The sequence below is a fragment of the Tamandua tetradactyla genome, chromosome 2, assembly GCF_023851605.1.
Source record: "Tamandua tetradactyla isolate mTamTet1 chromosome 2, mTamTet1.pri, whole genome shotgun sequence".
Classification (NCBI taxonomy): Eukaryota; Metazoa; Chordata; class Mammalia; order Pilosa; family Myrmecophagidae; genus Tamandua; species Tamandua tetradactyla.
In genome coordinates this window covers 71,944,136-71,971,953 of record NC_135328.1, presented here as the reverse complement: position 1 = coordinate 71,971,953, position 27,818 = coordinate 71,944,136, and the positions used below count along the sequence as shown (strand labels likewise).

General features: G+C 35.9%; 1 long non-coding RNA gene across 2 annotated transcripts in view; it reads left to right on the top strand.

Moving 5' to 3' along the window:
* The window catches only part of LOC143673468 (uncharacterized), a 29,850-nt gene extending 2,460 nt beyond the window's left edge, over positions 1–27,390 (top strand). The window contains exons 2-6 of one of the 2 annotated variants that reach the window (XR_013170378.1): positions 4,923–5,033; positions 8,563–8,647; positions 11,437–11,556; positions 25,567–25,647; positions 27,197–27,390. This is a non-coding gene — a long non-coding RNA (uncharacterized LOC143673468). The remainder of the gene's footprint in view (positions 1–4,922; positions 5,034–8,562; positions 8,648–11,436; positions 11,557–25,566; positions 25,648–27,196) is intronic. The other variant, XR_013170377.1, reaches the window with a different exon arrangement.
* Positions 27,391–27,818: the final 428 nt, after the last annotated feature.

Sequence of the window (27,818 nt, the reverse complement as noted above, 5' to 3'; positions counted from 1 at the left end):
GCAGACCCTTTGAGTATTGTCAAATCTTCTCACTAGCTAGCTGCTTGGATTCTAGAATAAAAAATGTCCTTTGACTTTCCTTTTAGAAATTGAATGGCCATCTAACCTTTTAGGCTTTAACATAGTTAGAATTGATTGTTCCTGATCTTTATTGATTTCTCCTTTAGTTTTGTTTGTTTTAATTTCTTTCTAGAGCACCAATGCCCTGCCACAACTATTCAAACCATCTCTGCTCCTGACCCTTTCATTTTTATTAATTTATTTTTTATTTTCTTCTTGTCAGATCATATGCTTCCTTCGTACCTGGATCTTCCCTTGTCCTTGAACCTGGACTAAAGAGAACACTGTAAATGCTAATGCATTCAGAGCTCCCTCCTTGGCTTTCCTTGAATCTTTCCCCTTGCTTTTCACTGCTGGCATTCTGCCTAAGTCTGAATAGCTTACGTTCCTGGAGGTCAAACTTCCTTGACTTTGGCTGCTCTTTCCTTAGAGGTAGGAAAACAGCAATAATTTCTATAGATCCCTGCCCCTCTGCCTGTTCTCATCTATAAACGCTACTCAAGCTTTTCTTACATTTAAAGTGCTTTTCTCTCAGATCATTGAGATTTAGACTTTTGGATCTGAAAGTCTTTAGACATCTCTCTTTATTTCATAGTTGAAGAAACACACTTGAATATTCTGGTTAAATTTGGCACATTGCAAGCATGCCCTGTCTCCTGAAATCCAAATAAAATAAAAACAAAAATAAAGGAATAAGAGGGATAAAAGTTCATAAAGACAAATAGCAGAAGAGACAACAGCAGCTGAGAGATGACATCAAACTCTAGGAGGGGAATAGATGGATAGGACTTGGCAGAGCAGAAGTAGAAACCCAAGTGGCTACCGAGAAGGATACCAGAGAGAAGCAGGTCATTTTGTCCCCAGTGGATCCTGGAAAATCCTTCAGACTCTAAGGAATTAGATACACCAGGTTGTATGAAAGACAAAATTTGGGAGAGACTAACTCAAAAGCATTGGTTTAAATCTGTGAAATAATCAGTTTAAAATATCACATGTTCTCGTCTACCTCTTACAGCCAGGCAACTGCTTGTCTTCCAAACCTCTAGGAGTATTAAGGCTTATTTTCCTGAGATACTTACCTGGGAGGTGGGGGTGGGGGTGGGGGTGGTGGTAAGCTTGGATCAAGGATTCCTGAAAAAAGCAGAGGTGAGATGGGTTCTCTTCCTGAAATGGGAGGCATATATAATGACGGGAGAACTCCATTTCTTTAGTGTGCTTAGCTCCTATAATGGTAGCATTACCATTGCCAGAATCAGATATTTGATGGTCTCCTTATAAAAATCAAGCTTGGCACCATGTTAATTTATAGGATAACCCATGGGTTCACAGGCCTAGCCTACACACAAAGTTTTAGAAAAGTTTTAAATTTTCTCACTGTTTAATATAAGCGAATAGTCAAGGACCAGTAGAGATTCAGAGGAAAATGTCAACATGACAGAAAGAGATGAAAACAAACAAAAAGAAACTGAATGAAAATAGAGTCCCTGTGGTAAATGGAAGAAAACATCACAAAACTGTAATATTCACAGAAAGATAACAGAACACATTGCATTCATCAAACAGGAACAATATGCTGTTAATCAAAGAAACAATCAGGAAATGAGGACAAGTTCTTTGAAATTAAAATAAACAGATCTTGTATTGAAAGAAAAAGGTTATGTAATTCCTAGACAGTAGAACAAAAAGACAAGGAGATTTAGCTCAACACCAAATTAATAGGTGATTCAGAAAGAGAAAAAGAGAAAAAATCGGGGCCTGATAAATACAGCAGGACTTTCCCAGGAAGTGGGGGATATGCGTTCCTAGATTGGAAGGACTCACCAAGTACCCAGAGAACTGGTTGAGAAAAGACCCGCTCCAAGATAACATGTCTGAATGTCAAAAATAAAGAGATGTCCATGCACTTCCCCCAAAACAAAACAAACAAACAAAAATTCAACAAGTGGTGCTGCGATAATGGGATACTCACATGGAAAAAGAATGAAATGTGACCCTTCCATACAGCATACAAAAATAAAAAAAATAAAGAGATGGATTTAGATGTTTTCAGACAGAAAAGTGGGTTGCACAAGATCGGTCATGATCAGTCTGGCATGGGACTTCTCAACAGCAATATTGGAAGCTGGATGACAGTTATTCAAAATTCAAAATAAAACATTTTCTGTGACTAATTTCACATGCAGCCAAACTTTCAATCAAATCTGAGGGTAGAATAAAGATATTTCCAGACCTACTTGATATACTCTTTCTTAGAAAACTTCTGTGGATAAGCTCTGCCAAAATGGAGAAGTAAATAAGAAATACAGAATAAATCAAGGAAACAGGATATACAGTATATACACCAGAAAGGTGAAAGGAAATCTCAGCGAGAGTCCTGTGTAACTGACCTAGAGAAAAATCAGTCCAGAATGATACCAGACAGAGAGCTTTGGGAAGGAGGACTCCTGGTGAAACAATAGAATTGGTAAATTTCCCTGAGAATTTATCCTTTGAAAAATAGTATTATGGGAAATTTTTCAGTTCTACCAAAGTGTTTGGGATGAATTAATGAGAACTACTGGGGTAGATTGAATTATCCACTCTGATTAAAGATATAATCCACATCCCTATGGATGTGAACCCATTGTAAAAAGGGCCTTTTGAGAAGGTTATTTTTAGTTTTGGTGTGGGCCAGTGGAATGACAGTGGGTCTTGTGTTAGTTAGATTCAGTTGCCAACTTGGCCAGGTGAGCATACCTAGTCTTGTTGCTGCAGACATAAGCCAATGCTACGGTGAACCTCATTTGTTGCTAATTACATCTGCAGTCAGCTAGGAGGCATGTCTGCTGCAATGAGTGACGCTTGACTTAATTGGCTGGTGCTTAAATGAGAGAACGCAACGTAGCACAGCCTAAGCAGCTTGGCGTTCTTCATCTCAGCACTTGCAGCTCAGCCCAGGCTTTTGGAGCTGGAGAAAGAAGTCACCCTGGGGAAAGTTGTTGGAACCCAAGGGCCTGGAGAGAAGACCAGTAGAGACCATCCTGTGCTTTCCACGTAAGAAAGAGCCTCAGTGGAAAGTTAGCTGCCTTTCCTCTGAAGAACTAACAAAATAAATCCCCTTTTATTAAAAGCAATCTGTCTCTGGTGTGTTGCATTCCCACAGCTAGTAAACTATAACAGGTCTCAATCTGTATTACTGGAGTCCTTTTTAAGCTGAGAAATTGAGATGCAGCCAATAAGGAAGGTCACACAATGGGAAACCAGAATAGCAGACACAAAGAGAGAGAGTTTGCCATGAGACAGGAGGCAGAGATGCAAGTCAAGGAACCCTAAGGTTTGCTGCAAGCCAGCAACAAAATGTTACAGACTTTGGAGGGGAAGCATGGCCTTACTGACCACTTGATTTTGAACTTCCAGCTTTTCACATTGTGAGCCAATAAATTCCTCTTGCTAAGCTAACCCAGTGTGAGGTGTTTGTCATACAGACTGGCAAACCAAGGCAGGTGTGTTAAAAAGTAAGGACTACAGAAAACAACTATCATTAACCTCACTCACTCTTGTTCCCCCCTTTTATCCCTGCTCTGACAATTGGAATTGACATAAATAACTCAGTTCAATGTCCCAACAAGTGTCTTCATCCACATATTTGGTTTCAGTTCTTTTCTTCTTTCCTCTTGAGGACTGCATCTCAATTTGGTATTTAGCCTCAATCTTTGCGCCTACCAAGTTGTAAAGCTTTTACCACATTATCAAATAATCAGCATTCATTAAATCTAAGTATTCATTTGTTTCAGACTATCACAAAATAGTAATATCTATAACATTGTTTTTTTTCCTTTACATTTGAAAAAATAGATGTTTTTGAAAGCAAGTGACTTAGTCTCTGTACTATCTATTAAAATTTTGAGGTACCTTATGTTTAATAAATATTAGGTGTTTATAATGCTGAGTTACTTGGCATTTTTGCCAAAGCAAATTGTTAATTAGCCAGCTAGACACAGAGAAGCTGGTCTCTTACCTTCTGGCAAGATTGTACTTAAACATTCTAGACAAATTAAAATTTGCTTTTTACAAGAAAATTTATTCTTCCCTATGTGACCCGTTTTAACACTTAACAACTCCCCACTGCTAAGAACTTCTTGTTTATGTCTCAGTTAAATTCCCTAAATTGCTATTTAAGTCCATTTATTTATTTATTTATTTATTTTGGTTCTTTGCTATGGATAGCAACTGGCCAATACTCTCTCTAAGTCTAGATTGCATCACATTGAGGGTGGAAACAATTTTTTGTCTTAAAGTAGTATGGTATCTGGAAAATAAATATTATGGTTTTAAAATGAACTTAAGGCAACTGACACCTTTACTAATTGTAGTCTAATGTTGAAATTCTGCTGCATAACATACCTATGATTCTTATAAATTTGAAGAGAGTTTGGTCATTTACTGAGCTTGCAAATCTTACACATCTATAATTCTGCTCTTTAGAATGGACTACTTTCCTGGAAATTTCTATTATAGTTCATTGTGGGATTATATTACTGGCCATCCAAACTGAGTTTGTTACTAAATTTCCTTAAAAATGCTAAATTCTAATGTTATTTATTTCCTCTCTTGCATAATGAAAAACAATATCATATTTAGGAACGCCTATAAAGTCTGATTTGCAGGACACCATGTGGTTAGTTCTTGAACAGATTCTTGTGGAAATACAGTTAATATAAGATTTAGATATATAGTAAAATGCATAACTCTATTACACAAATATTAAATTACTTCTGTGCAATATAGGCAATTCTGAAGTTTAGGTATTATATTAGGTAATGATGTATATTTACCCTTTATATTAAATAATATCATATATTTGGTTATGTGTTCTCATCCAGGGATAACTTCCTTGCTCCCAAGGGCTAATACCAGTCACAAGGCTGCCCTAAAAGCATCTTCCAAGAGAGATATATATTCCAGGTGAATCACAGACAAGCCAACCATGAAATGTAAATATGCTTTGTGTTGTATTATTGATGTCCACTGCTTTTCTATTGAACATTTAGGTGTCTAACCCTTAAAGTCCTCAGCAGAGTGTGGGTGGTCAAAGAATTTCTGAGCTACTCCCTATTGCTTTCAGATTATTGAACCAATTTAGCTCTAGTTAATAACTCTATTAACTGGATAATGGTAACTGTCCTTTTATCAGCTCAGCAACACTACATCCCCATTATAAACAACTGGTCACCGACATAAATCTCTTTATATAGTAATGCACAAAATACTCTGTCTCTTAAGGGCAGTGTCTCAGAAACAATAACCAGCACTGCATTTTTCATTGGAAAAGCTGCCTCAGGCCCCTGTGGGGCTGCAACTGGGTAGCGTCTTCTAAATCTCTTCTCTGGAGTTGAGCAGATGGCAGCTTTCAAATTGGAAACCTGATTCAATGCTGCATTTATTGTGATTAAAACAAATGATGAGCCTAGGGCTGGGTCTATACAACCCCACAAAACAGGTGGCAAAGTGGAAAATGAAGGTAACCAAACTGTCTACACAACACCAAAGAAACAGCTTGATGAATTTCCCCCCTACCATAGTGCCTGTTGTTTTTTTTTCCCCCATCAAATGAATTGAATTGACCAGCTGTACTGGCGTCCTGTACAACTGCCTGAAAAGTCTCCTGCTCTAACAGGCTTCAAACTAGCAGGGGTCTAGAGTGACACAGCCGATGCAGGGAGATCTAAGCCCTTAAATGCAATGTATACACAGAGCTCTGCAGATAGCCCCGTGGAGCTACCACATAAGATGGCTTTTCATGTGTAAATGAGAAGGTCTTTCCTTTTTCAAGCTATCGCATTATATCCCCTTCTGTTGAAAGGCAAACATGGGAAATCAACCAGCACGGAGTTAATTACAAAAGGGTGGCCAGTATCATAGTTAGGGTTTCAAGGCTGCCGTCATTAGGATTAAGGGCACCAGTATTTTTTTGCACTTTAGAACTCCGAGTTCAAACCACATTGAAGATTCATGGTTTTCATGAGATTGATCTCTGGGAAATCAGGGCTGGGAGTACAATGGTTTTGAATGAAATGCTTACTAGGATGAGAGTTGAGAGAGGAAAACGGTATTATGGCAAATAATTATGAAGAGCTCAGTGGCTGATTTGCAAAGTGAGAATTTACCTGGCATGGTGTTTTAGTAGAAGCTTTCTCCCCTGAAACTTGCTCTTAGAAAGAAATTGTGAAGTCTCCTGGAATGGACAGAAAGAAAGAAATGTGGATGGAATATATATTTAATGATTCACAGTGAGTTTTCTTAGTTGTGGAATCAACAACTTTATTTCAATTTATTGTCAAAAGACATTTAATTAAATTTTTTACTGGTCAGTATATTTGATTTTTTATTTAATTATTAGATCAGAGTTTGAGGTTTTCCTTACATATTTTTCATCAACTCATATTTTGTTTGATAATCCTATAAATAGAATGGGACCTTAAATTATATTTAAGCCAGGTCTTCAATGTGGCATACATATGTGTATGTGTACAAACACAAACACATGTTTTTCTTTTGGTATACACTCACATATACACACACACATACTATTTTTTATACTGTTTCCTCTAAAACAAAAAAAAAAATTATAATGCCTTTAGTAGAGACTAAATAATGAATAATAAAACCTGTCCTGTTATTGTGTGTCTTCTGTGTCAGAAATTGAAACATGAAGTTTGTATAATATTATTATCCCCATTTTATTAGTGATGAAACTGTCTCAGAGAGGTAAGGTAATTACCAAAGGTCACAAGGCTTATAAAAGGCAGAGCCAGGAATTTTAACCCAGCTCTTAAGTCTTTTAATACTGCCCTGTACTTGCTTTAGTGAATATCTATTTCAAAGTAAATGCTTGAAGTATATTCCAATATGTGTTACAAAAATGAATACTCTGTATACATATGCTCAGAATTTGCATGTTCAGCATTTCTTTAATGAATACATTTTATTAGGATGGCCTCCAATGTAGGAATTGTTAATTAAAATCTTGTTTTCTTGGACAAGGTAGAGATTAAACATATCTTTGTTTTCTTAGTGGCATACATTTCCTGAAGTTGGTTTCTTATATATGGTTCACCATTATGTTTCATTGTAAGTTTAGCTTTAGAAGATTCAAATTAGAAATGTAATTTTAAGGCCATGTTTTGGTTTACTTACCATTGCTAGTTGCTACTGGAAAATAGGATTTTAGGTCTTTGCATCTGTCTTCAAACAATGAGCTCTCTCTTGAGTGGCAGGTGGCATTTTTTTTTTTTTAATAAGGGAACTGAGGGAATTTCTAAAATCTGAAATAGAAGTATTTCAATATTTATAAAAACAAAGGGGACATGAAAGAATAGTCTGGCTCTTACTGACTTCTTTGAAAAGGCCCATTATTAAGCGACACGTAACAGAACACTTATGTGATTGCCAACATATTGCTTGTAGAAGTACTAATGGAGCTTTTCCAAATGTTGTGGAAGATGCGTCTTGGGAGAGGTTGGATAGGCTCGAATCCCACTGTTCTCTGCTTGTTGCAATGAGATTCTATTCTAGCTATTGAGTTTCTGAGGACAAAGGGAAAAATGAAAGGATATCAGTCATGCTGTGAAGGACAACTTGGGCACAATCCTCTCAGCTGTTCAACAAGTGTCTACCATTGGGTCTGCTCTGTCATTGACAGCTGGGGGATTGATGCGTGCACAACAATATTAATGCTAATTGAGCTACACGTGTTAAATCCCACTGCACTGACAAAGGACAGAATGTTGAGTGTGATACTTCTGCCAGAAGCAAGTTGGATTGATCTCACTAAAATAACTGTCCCTTCTGCAAATCCAGGACATTTCACAAGACAAATTGGCCTTTTTTCACCCATCTGTCAGGAAAGGAAAATGTGGGAAAAAATATAGGTTATTATCTTGGTGTCAATTTCAAAATACGAACAATATTATTAAAATATTCATCATTGTCTTTCCATGATTTCATTTTTTCAGGTAAAAAATGAGAGACTTTGTAAGCGCTCCAGATGTTTCTGAATATCTTGGTTTTCCAGTTTCTGTAACAAAAGCAAACAGGTTGATTCAATGTTTCCTCAGTCTTCTTTTCTGAAGATTTAAACTCATTCCTTCTGTGAATGACTTGGCTGAGGGGACTGATAGAGAACCAGGCATTTTAGTTTTAAATAATTAGTGCCTTCAATCTAGTGTTTACTATTTTATTTTCATCATAACTTTTTGCAAGCAGAGTTGATCTTATTATTACCCCCTTCCGATAGATTTTCTGATGAGTTATCTTTATTAAACTAAGGAAATCTTTGCCATTTTTTAGTTCATATTTCCCTTGATATTAAATTTGTAACATTTACCCAATTTATATACATGTTTTGTTACCAGGTGGACTCAGTTTTCTATCTGTAGGCATGTAGGATTGAAAACATGTGATGACCAAGCACATTTTTTCCATCTCCAAAATTCAACATAATTTTTTAATTCATGTTGTCAGGTTTCTCCTAATGATGCCATTTGATATTCCTTTACGTTAAAGGCTATGAATCTGATGTGCTGATCAAGTGAGCAGTGAAGACACTGTGAGTCTATGTTTCCTTTGAGTGATAATATTGTATTGATGGTGGTAATAATAATAATACTGACAACTGCCATTAAGTGAGCACGTATTATATGTCAGATATATTGTCATATGCTATATGTCAATTTTATTTTATGTAACTTGAGCAAGATAAAATTAATGTTTCAGCTCGGGCCCCAAAATAACAAAATTGTCAGTGAGAGTATGCAACCACCTTGGAGAAATCTACAAATTGGATTTAAGAGGACTGTTTCCTTTGCACTTGGGCAGAAATTTCTTCCCAGGGTGAGGGGTTGAGTGGGTATCATCTCTTTATCTTGAAAGGCAAAGAGCCCTAGGCTTCAACTAGACTCCTTAGAGGGCTTGATATGTGTTTCCTTCAGTGAAGGATGCCATGAGATGCCTGATTCACACCTGAGAAAGCTATACCAGACTTTTGCTGGCAAAATGTTAAAGTAGGGGACTGCTTTCAGAAAGTAACAGCATTTGCACTGAAGATCATGCAGGGTGATCTGGACTGGAGTCTAATCTTGCCAAAGGGCCCTTCTTGGAGGGTCACAGAACTGCAATAGCAAATTAAGTAGCTAGCAGACATATGACAGGGAACTAGCGCTGAGGATGGAGGAGTGGCCAGGAGGCTGTTGTCAGAAAGGCTGTGTAAGAGCACTCTGAGAAGTACCCTGAAGGCTCACACATGTTCTCATCATCTTCCAGGCCAGAATAACCATGTTTGAACTTTCCTGTCCTGACTTCTCATTCCTAACCTTTTTTTGATTCCAGTGAGATTAAAATTTTTCAAAAAGGCAGCAGTTACTTGAGGAGGTGAAAGGCTGAGCAGAGAAAGGAAGCAGGATCAACCACACCCCATCCCCCTGTTTTTTTTCCTGAAGCCTAGACCAACTATTGGCCTTAGTTCCAGGTTAAAAAAAAAATAAGTGAATTATGGGTGCATGGGTAGTTCAGTGGTTAGAATGCCTGCCTTTCGTGCAGGAGCCTGGATTTGATTCCCAGACCATGTACCCTAGAAAAAAAGTGAATAAAATTTGAAGTATTGAATCAATAACTTGGAATCAACATATTTAATTACCAAATCACAGCAGGCTTTGTTACTTAAAGTTACTGTAGTACTATCTATTACAAAATGTAAAGGGAATTGCTTTCCCACTGAATAAATTTTAAATGGGCAGTGAAAGACAAAAATAAAGTTTCTCTCTGATTACATCCCATGGGTCATTCTTGTTTAATGCTCAGATTGCACGAAGCACAATTAGCTCATATAATGCATAGCTTTTGGAATTTTACTTGTTGAATATAATAATCTTAGACAGGCATGCTCATATGAAAGACAAGGAATTCAGCATTTAGGTGAGAAGTTCAGAAAAAAATGTCTTGCCCCCTCCCACCCCATTTTTCCATTAAACCAGCATCACAACCACCTTAATGCCGAACTGCCTTAAGAGATAAAAATTAGTTTCTTTCACAAAGAGCAAGATTTTAGAAAGCTCTTTGCAGATAAAAGTTAAGATGTGAATCCTTTGGGAATTGTTCATTTCATTTCAGAAAATGCCACAGTTTTAGTCCAGGTTCATATCAGCTAACTGCATGTCTTTCTCTGGAGCTCACTGTTTGTTTTTAAGCAGGAGACATGAAAAATGAGGGCTCTGTATTGAGATGTAACTTGGTCACAGCAGAATGATCTCCATCTAGTTATATCACAGAGCTAGCAGAGCCTTAAGAACTAGAGACAGGGCTTTGAAATGACAATTACAAGTATAATGAAAGAGTCACTCTCTTTACCCAAAGCTTATGAGTGAAGACATTTTTTTTTCCTGGCAGTTTTATCTTTTCTTTATATCAACTACCAAACAAACACACACGGAGGCACACACGCTTTTACCACTCTCTCTTACTTACAGTTGTGTACAATAGCGGTGGGAGTGGACAATAAATTTAACAGTTGGAGAGGATGTAGCTTTAAATAGAAGCATTCTTGGTCAGGTTTATCCTAGCATTTATTGTATCAGGTTTATACTAGTATTTGGTGTTGTATCTTCTCAAAATGAATTGTAACTGTTGAAAGAGAAATTTTAGTACATCTTTTCTGTGAATGCTAATGAGAATTAAATTCTACTAAACTGATTCATTTACATTTAAAAAGTGTTTAATAGTTTGTATCCTGCATTTGATCTGACCAGAAGAATCCCCAAAACACAGTTCCCATTCCAACTCCCAATATTAGGTAATCAAGAGAAGAATTTTAAGAAATCCATTATACAAAGCAGTTATGACTATAACTATTTAGTATAAACCATGTGTTTTCTTTCATACTAGGATATGAAATGCTCTAACATTTAAATTGAGTATTTTTTGGAAAAAACTCGAATTGCCTTGCTACCTGGTTTAATTGCTTTCCTTATATTTTAATAAGTTTTAATTAATTTTGTAATAAAATTGCTACCTAATTCTTTACAGAAAAAAAAAAAATTTAGACCCCAAACTTTATAATTAGACATCGTATTTGTTTGAGATATGCCAGCATTTAGCTAACCAAGAACTAATAAATTTACGGTTTTTGAAAAAATATTTGAAAATTGGTGAAAAAGTCATATTTTTAGGTTTTAAAAAAAAGAAAATAATTAGATGCTCCAAACTCATCATGTGAACTGATATCCAGAACAGTAAAATAGTAGAGCCCAGAATTGTGTTCAAGGTATTTTTTATTCCCCTATATGAGGTTGATTACATTCCTTATTGTTTCTTTCTTTTTTTTTTTACATGGGCGGGAACCAGGAATCGAACCTGGGTCTCCGGCATGGTGGGCAAGAACTCTGCCTGCTGAGCCACTGTGGCCCACGCAGTTGTTTCATTATTGAAACAATGCTGTTAAATCATTACAGAGAGATTTGAATGGTGAGTTTTGATAAGGACTTGTAGATATGCATTTTTCTTCCTTTGATAGGAGTGATTTGAAGTATCGAGTGAGGATACAACAACTCCAGTGTAAAGTTAAGTTATCTTAAACGGGGAACATTTTCTTTATGTTTTCCCGTTCTTCAGAATCTTTTAGAAATTATTTTCAATTTATATTTGTTGGGTCAAATTAAATAGGGTTTACAAAATATTTTTTATGAATGCACAGAATGGGGGTCAGTGCTATGAATGGTATAGATCAAAGATAAGGAACCAACTAACAAATAACAAATAAAAATAACAGGAAAGTAATCAGACATGGGTTTAAAAAGGGCAGGAAATAAAGAAGGGAAAGAAAGAAATCAAACTTTTCTGTTGCATCCACATGCAATACTTAATATCAAGAGAGTTGTTGGATGCAGTAGCTTTTCAACCCACTAGTTTTACTTAGGTTTAATGATTTAGAAGTTCAATAAAATCAATTCATTTGGAATTTATAGACCTAAGATTATTTTGTGTGATGTTTACAGAGGATGTGGACCCAAGGGAAATGGAAAGACATATTTATTGAATACCAAACACTTTATGTGCATTGTCTCACTTCAGCTTACAATAACTCTTTGAGGTAGGGAAAATAATTAGCATGCTACTATTGAGGTAAGCAAGGCTCAATGAGATTAAGCAATTTGCCTGATTTCACACAATTAGTATCTTCTTTGAGATCCAAATTTTAACTCAATCTGCATATTTCCAAACCTTTCTGCTCTTTCTCATTGATTCTGCTTAAGAAATCAAGCCCTCTAGACGAATTCTAACCCATTAGTAATCTGACAAATGTCACAGTTTCAAACAATAAATGAGCTTAATCTAGTCATTAAAACATCATGATCAGCCTTGGTCCATGGTAGAGTCTGAGCTGTAACAATTAGAATCCAGCTTGACTGTTGGTAGTAGGATGATAGAACATATCACAAAAGGGCAAGCAACTTGAAGGAATGACTTCATTCCTTCAAGTGAATCTGATAAGGATCTTTACAGTTGCTAATTGTGATATTTAAATAAGTAGCCCCTGCCTAGTAGTCATAAAGTATCCTAAAACTACTGTACTCTGAGTTTTGCTTGTGGTGAGCAAATGGCAAAGACTCATTTCCTTGGGATATAATTGTTTCCATGTATACAAACGATATCCTCTTCTATCTCAAATAAGAACAGATGGATGAAGGCTCAGTATAAACACTTATCGCCCATAGTAATGGATGATTTTATGAGACATTCAAATTAGCCTTAAACAAGGGTGTGGGTGAATAGATCTGCTTAGCTTGATATTTTTAGTCTGACAAATAATAAAGAATTTATATAAGAAAGGGTGAAGCTGAAAGGGCAACCAAGACTCCTTTGAGTGAATTAGTATTCCTATTGCATTACCTATGTGGATAATATTCTTTACCTCTGATGTGACCCTTACAAATTTAATTAAGTGTGATGACTGGCCAGCATGCAGATTATTCCTGCTATAGACAAAATTTAAATGTTTTTTCCTATGAACAAAATATTGGGGGAGGTTCCTGCTAATTTACATCAGTCACCCGATTTTTCTAACTTTAGATGTTATATCTGAGGAAAAAATCATTTTGTTGCCTTCCTATCATGTGGACTGTATCTATTAATACTAAATCAGAAAGGTGAAGCAATACTGCATGGTCAAGTTCATAAGATTAAGTGTGTTTTTACAGATATCCCATTTTAAGCAATCTTGCTTCTAAGTAAAGGACGATATATATTTTATTTTTTACTTAAATTATTCATGAAGATTGATGAAAGAAGGAGGAAACACGTATTTATGAGCATTCTCTACTCATACTGGGTATGCCTTGCTTTAAGTAATTTGCATATATTATCTAGGCCCCATATCAGCCTCATAAAATGCATGCTAGTATTCCCATTTTACAGATTAAAAAACCTAGGCTCAAAGTATTTGTGGCACTTGTAAAATCCAATGAGATGAAAGTGTGTGATATAAATATTAAATATCTAAGATCCTTTGCAATTCATGATCTTTTATTCTTTATAATCCTCAAAGTAGCAAATAAATTCATGGATAATGATTTTTATAAAACTATCCTATAGTTTGCTAGATGAAAATAATATATATTAGACAATTTTCTCCATATTTTTGATAATTTTAGACATGGACAAGGAATAAGTGAAAAAAGTCATTTGGTTATATTACCACTGGCATTATCTGATTGTTGAAAAGTTTTATCTTCCACTTTTTTAGATATCTGTTACAACTTGAGAGCAAGAATCTCCCAAATATTTTTTCTGTAATCAAAACTTTTGCAAATCTGCTTAATAATTTTATTTATTTATTTTTTTAGGAAAACGAAAATTAGGACCAATTGACACTTTTATTTTGGTAGCACTTTAAAATTAAATTCTATTTTGTATGTATCTACACAATTATAAGTTATTAGAATTAGTGTGTATAGGACATGTACTGTATTCAAGGCACAGAAATTCCTTAATAAGCATATTGAACTATAGGCCTCTTGTAGTAACTTAAATGTCCTCTAATATCTATAGTGCAAGATTTGAGATATGTTTCAGAATCTAGATGGAGAGTGCTTTTTATACCAAAGATTTTTGGGTCAATTCAGGTATATAAATAAGAGGATTCAAAATTTTTTCAGCCAAGGAAGAAGTCATAAAAAAACTTGTTTGAAGTATGAGAGAGGAAAGAAAATACACACAAGAAAAGATTCTCCACAGAAAACCATTTGAATGACAAGATATCTGAATTAGTGTCTCAGAAAGTCTTATTGGGTTGAAAAGGGAAATTAGTGGTTTTGTGGACTAGGAAAAAAAAGAAATTATTTTTCATTATAAGTGCTTTTTACTTTACATCTCCTTATTTAAATTTAGAAGAAATAATTTTAATTGGGTTTAGAACCATTTAGAAAAACTGAATAATTAAGTCCTGCCATTGTTTGCTTTTCTATACAAGACAAATATTTTATTCTATTCACCTAAATGTCTTTAGGCCAAGTAGGCAACATGCCAAATGAAGTTTTTCATGTGGAAAGATTTCTAAAAATTAAGCAATTTTTTCATTCTTCATAATCAGTTTTAAGAGCCCAGGAGAAGAGCTTGTTTTAGGTACATTGGTAAAATTGGGGTATCTTTTATTTTGACCCTCCATTGAAAGCATATCAAAAGTTCATAAGAAATGCACATATGATTTCCATTGATATTAAATTGACAAAGTTATTGAGATGCTTTTCATTTTCGTGTTACTGATCTTACGTCTTTGCCTTGGACATGCTGTTTCAGATCCTTGAGGGGCAGTTTAAATGAAATTGGCGAAGTGAAAATGACAGGAAGAAATGTTTTCTATTATCCTCTAGAGTTAAGAAAAAGAAAAGAAAAAAGGTGGTAGGGACAGGAGATGAATGAGGGAAATAAGTATCAGGCATCAGCCAAAGGATTGTTTTTTGGTTTGATTATTCTGATGGCACTGATCAGTAAGACAAAGAACTTTTGACGTTAGTCTATTCTTTTCCTCAATTATTCGCTTGACAAAGACAGTCTGAAATAGTACTTAGAAAAGACAAAAAAAAAAAAAAAACTTATGTGAAATGAAAAAGAAAGTCAGGATTCATCAGAGTCCCTGCGTTTATTCCAATATTTGTTCTGATATTCATTAGAAATATGTGACTCAAGGTCCTGAGTGTTAATTAAGAGGGGTAATAAAGTGAAGAATGAGGAATAGATACGTGTGTGTGTGTCTGTATATGTGTGTGTGGTGGGGTGTAATTTAAATTGGAAACGTAGAAGATAGAAGAAGGGAGGGAATTATATCCAGGTGAATAAGTATGTTTCCTTTGTAATGTTAATCTATTGAAAGCTTAAATAGATGAAACATATATTATGGAGAGAAGGATATTAAAGTAGACCCATCACCTGGGCCCAGTGTATGGACTAATCAATATGTTATTCTGATTTAAAAGGAAAATTATGCTGGGTCTGCAAGGAGGCCTTAGAAAACAAAACCAAACAATAATGAAAGGCAATTTTAGATTTTTTTTTCTTGTCATACATTGCCTTTTCCACAAGCAGCAGTATGTGAGCAGTTTTTATCTGAAACATTAGCCTGGCTCAGTAGGTGTCAGATTAGATATACATTACTCCATTATCTTGGTATACTACTCTGCATCAAAGGATCTATGGACTTGGAAAGTGAAAGGTAAAGAGAATAAATAAAGGATATCTCTTTTCAGTTTTAGAGTAGCACTTTTAACATTAAGAAAAATCAATATCTGGATTGACTGCATTCAGTAGGGAGCATTATTGTTTCCCATAATGTATCTAATGCATATCATTACCAGAGTAATCACATTATTATCTGCCTCTGCCTTGCTGCTTGCTTGGCTAGATATGAAGCCAGAGCTATTTGTAAAGTAAGATTTTTTTTTCTGCTTTTGCAAAATTGCAGCAAATTGTCTTCTTCCCATTTTCTTTATTAGTTGTTTGAACTAGCTGGAACCTCTGAATTCAGATTAAGTGGCTTGGTTTGTTCTTGTGGTTATTATTTCTTCCCTTTAGGATTCCTTTTTGTCTCTCTCAAATTAATCTCACCTTTACAAATGGAACAAATCAGTTGTGGCTCTGTTTGGGATGGGAGGTGGGTTATGTGGGAGTGAATTTCATGTTTCCTAGATAGAAGTCAGCAATTGCAGAGTGATGCTGGAATGTATTTCTAAGAGTGTTACATTCCAATGTTCCAAGGTAGGGAGCTCTGTCTAAAACAATGAAGGTTATTTAGCTACTGGAACATTCCTTTCCCTTTTCTGTTTTTTACTTTAAAGGGAGTAAAAGATGTGCCTCTATTTAACATTTAGGAAACTAACTTGAGTACTACTTACGCACTTACTAACCCCTGCTATTTAACTAGTTACTTAAACTGCATGAGCCTTAGTTCTCATTTGTAAAATTGGGGTCATCATAAATAACAGGGTGCAGATTTTTGGTGGCGATTCAAGACAATGCATGCAAGATACTGTGATGGTTAGTTATGTGCATCACCTTGGTCACAGTACCCAGTTATTCAATGAAAGATGTTCTAGTTTGCTAGCTGCCAGAATGCGATATACCAGAAGTGGGAGAGCTTTTAAAAAGGGGAATTTAATAAGTTGTAAATTGGCAGTTTTTAGGCCATGGAAATGTCCCACTTAAAGCGAGTCTATAGAAATGTCCAATCTAAGGCATCCAGGAAAAGACACCTTGTTTCAAAAGGCCTGATGAAGTTCAGGGTTTCTCTCTCCAATGGAAAGGCACGTGGTGGGCACGGTCAGGGTTTCTCTCTGGGCTGGAAGGGCACGTGGCAAACACGGCAGCATCTGCGAGTTCCTCTCCAGCTCCCCAGGAGGCATTTTGCTTCTTCATCTCCAAAAGTCGCCAGCTGGTGGACTCTCTGCTTTGTGGCTCTGCGGCGTCTTCTGTTGTGGCTTTCTCGTGGCTTTGTCCTTCTTCTCTGCTCTCTCTGGATCTCCAGCTTTTTCTCTAGAATGTTTCCTCTTTTATAGGATTCCAGTAAACCGATCGAGACCCTCGCGAATGGGTGGAGACCCGTCTCCACCTAATCATCTTAACATCCACTCTTGATTTTGAGTCACATCTCCAGGGAGGTGATCTAAGTACAGTTTCAAACATACAGTGCTGACTAGGGATTAGAAGAAGTGGCTGCCTTTGCAAAATGGAATTAGGATTAAAACATGGCTTTTCTAGGGTCCATACATCCTTTCAAACCGGCACAAACAGTGATTTAGATGTTATTGTGAAGGTATTTTATAGATGTGGCTGACATCTACAATTAGGTGACTTTAAATAAAGATTGTTTTATTTTTTAAATAAATGATATATTTTTTATAATAATAAAAGTATAATAAATTTTATATATTTATTATATATAAATAATGTGGGTGGGCCTCATCTAATCAGTTGAAAGCCATTTAGAACAAAACTGAGGTTTCTCTGGGAAAGAAGTAATGCTTCAGTAGACAACTTCTGTTTCTGGCAGTGTTTCTGGCTTGCCGGCCTGTCCTGTGGAATTTGGACTTGCTAGCTCACCATACTGTGTCAGCTATATAAATGGATATAGATATGGATGGTATATAGATGTAGATAAAGATAAAGATAATCTCCTACTAGTTCTGTTTATCTGGAGAACTCTAATATATACAAATACCTAGCCAAGAACATTATAATGCCCAGTAAGTACAGGTTATTCCAAATAAAAGTTTAATGAAACAGTAAAACTGCCTGGAAGAGAACTAGATGCATATAGAACTCTCTTTTCCAAAGAGCTCTTTATAGGTCAACACTCTGAGAAGTGTAGGAAGCAAAGAGGATATGCTGGTGCACTAATTCATGTGCATGGCTAAAAGGCTTTTGAGGACGAGGATGCATTTGGGGGGAAATCATTATTCTCAGGAAACTGGCTTTCCCTTGGACATTTGATCTGATTTTCTGTTTCTGATCTCACTTGCTTACCAAAGACATCATTGCTGAAGGGGATATCTCAGAGGTCCTAATCAGAAATACAGATCACTCACATTTATTATTTTTTAGTAGTACTATTGAAAAGTATTATAACTGATATAAAACCCTACTGGGCAAAAGTTTCAACTTTAATAAGAAAATTATCCTTGCTTGGAAATATTTATTTGGTCACAACCACTGTCCATTTTGCTTGTTGAAGCAGAATAAGTCAGAAAACGTAATCTCTCTTCCTATTATGGCAAGAAGGCCAAAGTACTTGGGAACTAAATACCTCTTTGAATCCAGAATTCAAGTGCGTTGCTTAACGTGGAACTGGGAAAGGATGTAGAGAGACAAATTAGAAGTAGATAGAGAAAAGGGATGCTCTAATATTTCTTCCAGCCAAGGTGGAGGATTTAAATGAATCGTGCTTTTTGGATCCCTAGAACAAACGAGTGGAGGTTTCAATGTTAGGATCAGATATTACCTAGGATATGTAGGAAATGCTTTTGCTATGACCCTTAACATTTAATCCACGTTCTGGCATAGTTTTGTGCTGTGAATTGCCATGGTTTCAATATTATTATTTTTTTTTACCAAAAACTGCATATGTAGGAAAAGGAGGACATTTTGCAACTTTTCAAGGAAACCAGTGTGAGAAAGATATGAAAATGTGTGAAAATTGAAGTATAAAAGGATTCCTTTATATTTGTGTGTTTTGTTTGGTTTTTTTATTGTTTTCCTTAGGAATGTGTTTCAACAGATGTTGTGGCAGGTTGAGAGTAAATGATCTTTCAACACGGTGTAAATGAAAGCAAGTAGCACTAATCAAATAAATTCTTACTAGCCTCTGGTCAGTGAGACAATTCAATTGTCTACTGAAGTTTAAAAATCAATAGTGCCCATTCTAAATTTGACTACAGTTACAAAGCAACAAACTTGAATACATTCTCAAAGATCAAGAATTCTTTCAGTCTAAAAGAAATCTGGCAGAATCTGGGAAAAACGAATGAATTCAAACGTCAAAGAGAACTGGAATGTTTCATAGAAGGGGCGTAAAAGCTTACTAAGAAAAATTATGTCAGTTACCTGCTTTCAGTGATTTGGTATCAAAATTCTTATGCTTATGAATGAAAGATATTATTTTGTATTTGCACTGTGTTCAGTGGAAGCATCTCCAGATGTAAGAACCCCAGTATTTAAAGACCTTCTCCCCTAAGATTCCCAAAACCAGTCTTTGGGAGGTGTTATGGCTCAGTGGTTAAGAACTCTAATTTTGCCATCAGACACATATGTGTTTGAATCCTGAGTCACTCTTTGATCTGAAACAACTGACTTTTTCTTTCAGAACCTGTTTTCTCATGTATATAATAGTGTTATTCAAAGTACCTACTCATAGGATTTAATTATCTCCAAAAGGGAAGTAAATAAAACATAGCAGCTAATGTTCAGAGTGCTTAGAACAGAGTAACCATTGAATGTCGCTATTATAGTATAATGTATAAACAGTTAATGTAGCTACATTGACCTCTTGTTTTTTCCAAGACTACTTCATTCATTTGTAGGCTGATAATCGTTCACAGTTGTGCTTCATACATACAGTCTACATATTTTAGAAGCATATACTGTGTGTAAGTCATTCTTCTAGTTTATGAAATAGGAAAAATATGGCATCATCCCTTTTATTAACATAATCAAGCAAGTGATAGAATGACTATATGCAAGTGACTAATATAAAGTAAAAAAGTGGGTAATACCAAGTAGGAGAAAATTCCCTTGTGGTAAGAAGAAGGGAGATACCTTCTGACTTGGTAGAAGGGATCAATAAATGGTAGTTATTATTTTTATAATTGTTAATTAGAAATCCATAGAATTCTTGAAGAGCTACACAAATAGGCCCGTTGATGTAGAGGGAGATCATGAAATGATTTATTAAATCCATTAGCAGCATTCACATAAAATCTCTTTTGTTAAATATAAACAGAAAGGAAAGTAGGAGATAAACTTTTGTAAAAAGTTAAGAGTCTATGACTATATTGTGCTTAAGGCAAATAGACTACATTGAGAAGAAATCTATGGCTGATTAAAACATGAGCTATCCCATTAATCACACGTTACATTAGATAATATACCATGGTTGCTAATTTGATATACACCATTGAACATGCTGAAAAATATCACATAGGCCGACAAGTGCACCAATGTTGGATGATGTAATAGCTTGTGAATATATTCTTTCTTGTAAATAAGTCTGTACCATATCCAGTGTCTTATAAGATGTACTGTAAAATATGGTTATCCTTTAAGTCACAGAGGTTAATGCTTCAGATTTTTCAACACTGGAAAAAACATCATATATTTGAATAAAAGAAAGGGTAAGACAGAAATTAACATTTTTCACTCAGTACGTGCCATTCTAATGTTTCATTCAATTTTCTAAGTGGGTTCTGAAGATGTTAGATTAAAAAAAATGTTTTGACAAAAGAAAAGCCAGTGACATATTACTCGGACAGGTAAATATGTGAACTAATTTCAAGGACCAGCTTCAACCATGAGCAAGGAAGGATATTTAACTGTGCAGTATGAATCCTAGTGAGTCTGTCCTGCAAATTTGCTGAGAGCACAAATAGGAAGTAATAGGAAGTACCACATTCTGTAGACCAGGTGATAGTTATTTCAGAAAAGAATTGAAGATTTCTTTTAATTCCAGTTTAGTAAACATTCAGATTGAACATTTCAGAGGCTGTTAGAAATCATTTTTACCACCTTTCCAACTGGCTTGATAAAGTAGCATGCATTCAACAAACTACACCGAAGTTTTACTGTGACTATACTATCTGCCTGCGCTATCCAGGGTAGTAGCTGCTAGCCACAGGTGGCCCTGAACGCTGGAAATGTGGCCAGTCTGACTTGAGATGCACAGTAAGTGTGAAATACACACTGTATTTCAATGACTTTGGAAAAAAGTGGATGTAACATATCTCTTTTTTGGATATATAGGTTTGAATACATTTTCACCCATTTCTTTTTGTCTTTTTAAATATGGACATGAGAAAATTGAAGACTGCAGATATGATTTGCATTTTTGACCTTTGTATAATTTCATTGGACAGTGTTCTGTGTGATACATGAAGTGAACCTCCTTTCATAGAGGAAATGCCAGTCTAAACAAAGAAACTTGACCTTCTCAGAACCACATTGCAATGGCTCACCTTCTTATCAAAAACTTTTTTGATTGCAAATAAATAGTTGTATACAAACCACAAAATCCAAACTAGGTTATGCATTAGAAAAGGACAGAAGAAAAATAGGCTACAATCATATACATATGGGAAAATAACATTGCAAAATCTAAAACACAAAATACCTGTTTTGTTATTTTTTTAAATCTAAGAATGTAGCCTGCCTGTAATTCTGCAGCCGTTGTCAATGCAGATATTGTGATGACAAAGGAAACTCTTCCTCCATATATTCTAAAAAGCCAAAGAAAATTATAATTTTACTAAAGCATTTTAAATGCAGAAATCAATAGAAATCTTTATGCAGGAATCTTTGTCCAAGCCCCTCCCATCCATACTTGCAAATATAAAACCAAACAGTAATCCCTATCTCCCCCAGAAGATAATGTTTTAAAACATTTGCTCCTGGGTGGGCCATGGTGGCTCAGCAGGCAGAATTCTCACCTGCCATGCCAGAGACCTGGGTTTGATCCCCGGTGCCTGCCCATGCAAAAGAAAAAACAACAACAAAAAATTTGCTCCTTTTTCTTTTCTTTTTTAAGGTACATATTTGTCCAAAAGGGATCAGATTAAGGGTTTAATAAATCAATCTATATATTCCCTGAAAGAGTTTGTATATATATATCTCAAAGTGAACCATTTATGCTTTCATTTGCATTTTCTAAGATTAGTCTTCCATTTATATTTAAAAAAATATATCTTCCAGGAATTATCTCTGTATAAGTTCAGAGTGCAGTAGTTGCCCCCTGAGGCAAGTAGCTATCACCTATCACGAGTCACCATCAGGCCGGGCTGTAATCTGCTGTATTTTGGTGGTTTGTGTGTGGGTGGGGAGATGAGGTATTACCTGAATGTGCCCCAGTGGAACATGTCTGTAAGTGTCAGTCCTGGGTTAAGAGGGGTGACCAGGTCTGAGAATTAATCTCCAAGGGTCTAGCTAAAGTCAGTATCCTGCCTTAACAAGTCTGAAGCAAAAACATCTTTTAGATTCAGTCTAAATCTGAGCTGTCCAATATGGTAGCATGTAAATTTTGATATCTAAATACAGATCAAGCATTTCTGATAAAAGTTTTGAATTGAAATGTACTGAAAGTATAAACTACAAGCTAGATTTCAAAGACTTAGTACCAAAAATAAAAATGAGTAGAATCACTCAATGATTTTATATAGATTACACATTGAAAGGGTGTTATTTTGGATATTTGGTTTAAGTAACATGCCATTAAAATTAGCATCACCTGTCTCTTTGTCCTTTAATGTGGCTATGAAGAGTTTTTAAGTACATATGTGGCTTGCATTACATTTCTATTGGGCTGTGTGCACTAATCCAAATGGAAAAAAACGCTGCAAAATACCTTTGAGATGCCAAGATCATAATGAAATATGGTGACCATAGTGAGGAACTAATGACCACAGAGTGAAATTGGATGGCAAATGGACCAAAAGAGAATGAGGCCCTCGGTTTACTTTATTGTGTTGGCAGATCTGATGATGCCTGACTGTCTTAAAGACTAGGGATCCCACAACTTTTCAGCTCTTTAATCTTATGATCAACAACAAATATATTGTTGTTTCAATAATAATAATTTATATTCTTGCCAGTTTTATTTTTGAAGATATGATTGTGATTCGATCTCTTTCAGCCTCCCACATGATATAGACTACATAGCATAGAGACAAAGAAAGGGATTTAAGATAATAATAAATCTTTAAGACAAAGGACAGTCACCAGAATTATAGGATGGAAAAGCAACATTAAACTAAATTCCATTTCTTAGTGTAGAAATCTAATGAAACATTAATTTGGGACACTTTTTATGTAAAATCTGCTTTACATCTGAGTACTGTATTATATTAATCCTTTGGACAGATTGGAACACCTTGTGTTACTTTGTGTTTCCTATGAAAGTCCTACTGCCCTCATAATAAATTGAAATAGTCTTTCTCTTTTCACCAGTGAGATCCAAACTCGCTGTAGAAAAAAAGTAAATACCAACAAGCAAAAAGGAGAAAATAATTATCACTTGTAACCTACACCATCCAGAGATAATGACTATAGCTTTTTCTTGCATTTCCTTCAAGGAAACAGTTGGTTTTCAGGCAGGATTTTGTATGTCTTAATAAGCATTGCTTCACAAACTCTCTTTAATACATTTTGCCCTTTTTCTTTGGACTTTCTTTGGACTGCTTTCATAGCCTAGACCGAGGTTATCAGTTATAGAAACTAATAAATGATGTCTTATTTGCTTGGAAGTATTATTCACAGATTTCCAAAGTGCCAAACCTAAAACCAAGAAGTGTTTTTCTTCATTCAAAAATCTTGTTGAACATTTTCTGACACTAATAGTAAGATAAAGAGAGTGTGGATGAAAGAGGAAACATGAATTCTGAATCCTGAAAAGCCTGTGCTTATTAGTACTTTCAGCTGGAATCATTAAGGCCCTCACCATCAGGCAGACAGAGGAAGCCTCGTTAAGTGAAAGCTTAAAGTTTCTCAAGAGCAATGCCTCACAGAAAGCCCTGTAACAATCCCAAGTGGATGTGAGACAAACAGGCCCGCCCGATGGTGTAGCCCTTTGATTGGAGAGTGTTTGTATCTGTTTCCTGTTTATGAGGAATATGTGCATCCAAGTGCAAACTTGCCCTGTGGAATTTAGCAGTGTTAGATCTAGAAATGCGAGCACCCAAAGGCAAGCAGGCTCCTTGACATGAAGAAGTATCTGTCATCTTTCTTCAAATATTTACTTCCATTCTCTCTGATTTTTCCTGTAGCTGTTGTCCTGTCACTCATGAGGTCAATGGTAAAGAAAACATGCAAAGCATGAGTCTTGAAGTTAGGGAAAACAAAGTCTCAATATGGTGCTCCTGGAACCCAGAATCTCTGGTTTCTATTGACTTTAAGACCATTAGGTACCTAGTACCAACATCTCTTCTTTATTGTCCCTTACCCAACCCCTACCCTATCTTTGTAATCACGGTAACTTGAGGGGGAATTTATAGCAGTCTCCTGATCTCTGAGATAATTCCTGGGATTAGATCAGAGCCAAAAGTTTTTGATCTTAGAGAGGTTTCTTCAGATTTCTGGTCCAATATGCAGACTTGGAGTGAAAAATCAGCAGCCAGGCTCCTCTGATGTACAAACTAAGAATCCCTGTAGCTTGATTTTGGGAATTTGGTATTTATTTTGTTTCTGTTTAGAGTTGAACCTGATCTGACTTGGAGTTTGTTAGTTCCAAATATGCTAAGGCATCCCTTATAACAAGGTATTGCTGGGCATCAAGCTAGTAAGTGTTTTAAAACTCTGGTCTGAGGCTTTAGTGAACAATCTGGCAGATAAAGTGTATGTGGTGGTATTAATATCTAGGATAAACTCAATTTGAAATAGCAGCATCCATCAATGTAGTCAGTTACTTAGTCATACTTTCATTTAACTAATACTCATCTATTCTGTGTCAGGCATTGCCTGAGCCCTGGGGATAGGTACATTTCCAAAAAAAAAAAAAGCAGACATGGAGTCAAACATAAATCCATTGCCGTTGTTATATAATATCCTTTAATTTCTACAAGGTGAAATAACAGTGAGCAATGACACAGTGTAACTAGAAGAGCTAACATAATATGGGGGCTCAGGAAAATCTTCCTTGAGTAAGTTACACTTAAGCTAAGACCATCAAAAGGAAAAGAAAGAAGTGTGGAGAGAACGTACAGTATGTTTAAAGAATTCAGAGGAGCCCTGAGAGTATCGAAAGCTAGACACAGATTTTAAGATTCATTACTTGACACTGGGAAAATGAATATAAACCTGGCATAGTTCCTATCCCTGAGGACTTCATGTAGAGGAAAGAGACATGCAAACCAATAATGACAGTCCTCTAAGAAGTGCCACATAACTGCATATGAACTGCAGTAGCTCCCAAAGTTCATGAGTGAATAGCTCTGTATGGCCACTTCAGAAAAGGCTCTGAGAGGAGATGACTACAGATGAGTTTTGAAGGCTGATAAAGATTACCTAACAATCAAGATAGGGAAGAATATAGCAGAAAATAGGACTGAAAAAAAAAGTCAGGTAAACCCTGACTATTTGGAAAAGGCTGAAAAAGTTATGTACAGAGTGTGCTGGTCAAATTGCAGGCATGTAAATACTGGTACAAGAGTTTATACTTCTCTTTTAGGAGAGGAGGAGGTACTAATGTATTTTAATCAGGATTGTGTGAAATCTAATTGTGTTTTTCAGAGTGATTATTTTGATGCAAAAGGAATGATGGATTTGGCTCCTGGAGAGACTGGATTCAGGAAGAATGATGAGGAGCCTACGGCAACTGGTCCTGAGAGGGGAGAGAAGGACCTCAACTGCGGCAGTAGCCGGGGAGATTTAACAGCTATTTATGAGTGGAAATCAATGCTAATTGAAGGGTGATTAGTTAGGATAGACAATGCAGGAATTCTCCAGAACACATTGAGATACTTGCCTTCTGGGTAATTTGTACTATCCATGGAGGAAGTGCTGGCTAGTGGAAAGGCTAATGGAAAATGTGGGGTTCAACTTCTGGCCCTTGGTGCTTAGAAGAATTTACATCAACACTGCACCTCTGTTTTCTCATCTATACGAATGTGACTTAAAATAGTTGTGTGAGATTCTTAGGAAGATAATTATGATAAACAATGGGTCTTGTCCATAATCTTCATTCAAAAGGTATTTTCTTCAGGAGGAATGAAGGATGCCCAGGACTAGGTTAAACTAAGGCAGACATATTTTAATCGGTTTCAGTTTTAGGTGTGCAGGTTGAAGTTTGTATTCTCTCTCCAGATGGAGATACCCAGTAGGGATTCAGAAATAGAGGCCTAGGATGGGTGTGGATGTAAGCCCCAAAATTTGGAGATGTAATTATTCACAGGTGGTGGTAGCTGAAATTATGAGTGATTCCCCCAGAGTGAGTGTGTAAAAAGAGGAGGTATTTGGAGTGAGTTTTCTGGAGCTCAATACATAAATGGGTAGGCAGAAGAACAGGGGGAGTACAAAAAAGTAACTAAAACCTGGCTAAAAATAAAACCTAATTCAGAGACATAATAGCAAAAATAGGAATAAAACTTGTCTAATATACCAGGAGAGGGGGGGAGTTGAATGAGGAAACCAGTCACGTGCTGAAAATTCTTAGAATTGAAAGTAAATTGAGGAATAAGGAGAATTGTGACTATAACAACTAGAAGGACACTGGCAGCCTTATGAGAGAGCAGTTTCCATATGGTGGTGAGGGTCAGGATGCACGTTACATTGAACTGATGGGGGGGCAGAAATGAAGAAATAGTCATGGGATACAAAATGCTCTTTTAAGAAGTTTGGCATAGAGGGCTGGAATGGACGTTAGATATGGGTGCAGGATGAAGAAAAGAGCCCTTTAGTTTATGATGGTAGACCCTGAAAGAATTGAGTAAGAGAGTATTCCTCTTACTGAGGGAAAGAAAGAAGACGAAGAAAGATAACTGATGGAATGACACTGTAGAAGAGGCTTCAGGTCAGGAGATAGAAATCATGAGAGAAAGCATTAGGCATAGGAAAGAAGAGGCAACTTTGAGTCAGAATGTGTGGGAGTAAGATTAGAAGGAATATTAATAGTTAGAAAATAAAAGCTTCTAGTGTTAGTCCAGCTGTTGATTTATCCTTTTAACAAGCTTTTCTTTTTATTTTCTAATAATGTAATTTTGAATGTTTTCATTAGGTTCACTGTCACCTTTTAATGTTATCTCTAGATACAGTGAATTATTAAATTTTCACTCAGTAACAGCTTACTGCAACCTCATCTCTTTATCGTGAAAACACATACACAAACAAACCAACCCTCATTTTGAATATTGATTCTTCATAGAGGATTCCCAAGAATGGCGGGATGTCAAAGATTTTGCCATCAATGCTGAAGTCTCAAACCAACTGAAAAAAATATCTCCTCTGGTCAATAATTTGTATATTCCTGGAAAATGTTGGACCACACTTCATGCAGAGTTGACTGAACTTTGGGATATCAGTGAATATGCTAGCTCTTAAAATAAAAAATAATATTCCAGAAATAAAATAATTTGTATTGATTCATTATTGATATAAATGAGTTTTGGTTGAGCATTTGCTTGTTGGAAAGACGTTTTTACATATACATGATTTTATGTGAGCTATTAGCTTAAGTTTGAACTAGGATTGTAAGCAATTAATTTTGTACTACGTTTACATTTGAGAAACAGAAGTACCACATGACCTTTCCTAGAAGATGAACACATAGTTTAATTAGATAATCTTTACTTTATTGAATTGTAAACACATAAAACACAAGAGAACCAGCCCCTCCTCACACTTGTGATTCTAGAAATGATAAAGACCAGACTTGGGTTTGCATCAAGAAATTGCAGTGAGTTGTGCAAATAGAAAGATCCCACATTTGAAAAACAGTTGAAAGCTGATGGAAATTCAACACATAGGCAGCATCTCAAATAAAGGCT